This window comes from Limulus polyphemus, unplaced genomic scaffold (genome assembly GCF_000517525.1).
Source record: "Limulus polyphemus unplaced genomic scaffold, Limulus_polyphemus-2.1.2 Scaffold1548, whole genome shotgun sequence".
Classification (NCBI taxonomy): domain Eukaryota; kingdom Metazoa; phylum Arthropoda; class Merostomata; order Xiphosura; family Limulidae; genus Limulus; species Limulus polyphemus.
The window spans coordinates 181495-183628 of NW_013667158.1; positions in this window are offsets into that span (position 1 = coordinate 181495).

Genomic DNA, 2134 nt, shown 5'->3' on the forward strand with positions numbered 1-2134 from the left:
CAGTTTTATTTAAGAAAGGACTTGTGTCGCTAAAGTTTAGTCGGAAAAATTTACAGAAAAATTAACTAACGACTGCAGGCGTAACAATATGTACAGTTTGTACATTATGAAAGAATCAAAGTCGTCATATTTATATGCCATACACATCACAGTATCTTGAATCAGAATTTTGTTTGTAAAAACCCAAATTATGCCTGCTATGTTTGTTAATTAGCTGTTCATTTACAACAGTTATATTTAAAGCAACTATCTTTAATGTGAACCTTTTTCTATCTTTTGTCGACAGATGAAAAAAAAATCAAAATGAATGTTTAAAAAAGGATTGAGTACGTTTCTGTCACATGTCATTCGTTTTAAGTTTACTCATATTATTATTATTTTGATGAAATAACATATTTGGACATTTCCTGCATTTACAAGTAACTATTAGTTTAGAAAACACCTTCTTTAAGATATCAGTATATGTGTGTGTGTGTGTATATGTAAATAAATAAATAAATATATATATGTGAGTGTGTGTGTATATATATATATATCTGTGTGTGTGTATATAAATATATATATATATATTGATATATCCCAGTGGATCAGTAGTAAGCTAATGGATTTACAACGCTAAAATCTGCGGTTTGATTCCTCATAGTGGACAGAGTGCAGATAGCTTACTGTGTGGACCTGGAAAGGTCTGATGGTTAGGGCACTCGATTCGCATTTGGAGGTCTCGGGTTCGAATCCCTGTCACTGAACATACTTACCATTTCAGCAATGGCGGCGTTATAATGTGATGGCCAATCCCACTATTCGTTGGTAAAAGAGTAGTCCAAGAGTTGGCATTGGGTGGTATTGACTAGCTTCATTCCGTCTAATCTATCACTGCTAAATTAGGGACAGCTAGTGCAGATAACCCTTGTGTAACTTTGTACGAAATTCACAACAAACCAAACAAAGCCTATTATGTAGCTTTGCGCTAAAACAAACAAACAAATGATTTTTAATCAATTGGCTAAAAGTGTACGTCCTAGGATTGCAACGGACTAATAACTACTGGGGAAGCCCAAGAAGAAGTGGAGAGTTTAATTAACTCATAACAGAGCATTTAATTCACTTGATCATGTAGCACTTGTAATTTAGTGGGAGAATAAAGATGAGTAAAGATGGTAAACAATTTAAACAACTTGTATTAAAACATACAGATTATTTTTAACATTAAGCCTGGCCTCACAGATGTATTTGAACATAATATTGTAAACGCGTGCGAAAAGTCAGTGTTTAGTAAAACGTATTGTTGCGTCAGCGAGTCACATGACCACGTGACGCAACGTTTCTAGAATTATCATGTACTTTGGCGAATGCTCTAGTATTTACTAGTAGGTTAGGCTGGTATATATATAAAGGAGGGGAATGTGAGGTGGGTAGATAGATAGTGAGTAATTGATCTGCGGTCGGAGTATTATTGACGTTCGTTGCTATTGTTCAGTGTATCGGTTAAGTTATATTCGGAAAGAATAAACCAGTTTTATTAAGTAAAGACTTGTGTCGTTAAATTTTCGTTGAAACGAAGTTACGGAAAATTAATTAACACACGGAGACGTAACAGTTTTAAATGTGAACACTGTATGTCGGATATACAAGACTGTTTAGTGAGAATTTTATTTTTTAGTTCATTTAGTTATCTAATATCTAATGATTATTTAGTTCTCATAACAAGAGTGTTAAAGTTAATTATTTTAAAGGCGACAGTTATAACAAATTTCGTTACGTAACTCGATAAGGGTCGAACGTTGTGTGTGTGTGTGTGTGTGTAGTTCAATTGGTGATGTCATCTTTCTGAAACCTCTACGTTTTTCTCGCTATGTGAGTATTGCTACATCATAGCGTCTTTTAGTTTGTAGAAATTTCTTGGCCTCAGTTGGAAAATATATAAATATAGGAGAACAATTGAGTTCAAATCAAACAAAGTTCAGTCAGAAAAAACACACTAGAAAACGTGAAGTTAGATGGCGTGTGAGTGATTAGCCTTAACGGGTGATTTCTATAGCGAGTTTCACAGCTGTATTGTAACAACAAAGATATTGTTACGTCTCCGTTCGTTAGTTAATTTTCCGTAAATTCGTTCCGACGAAACTTTAGCGAC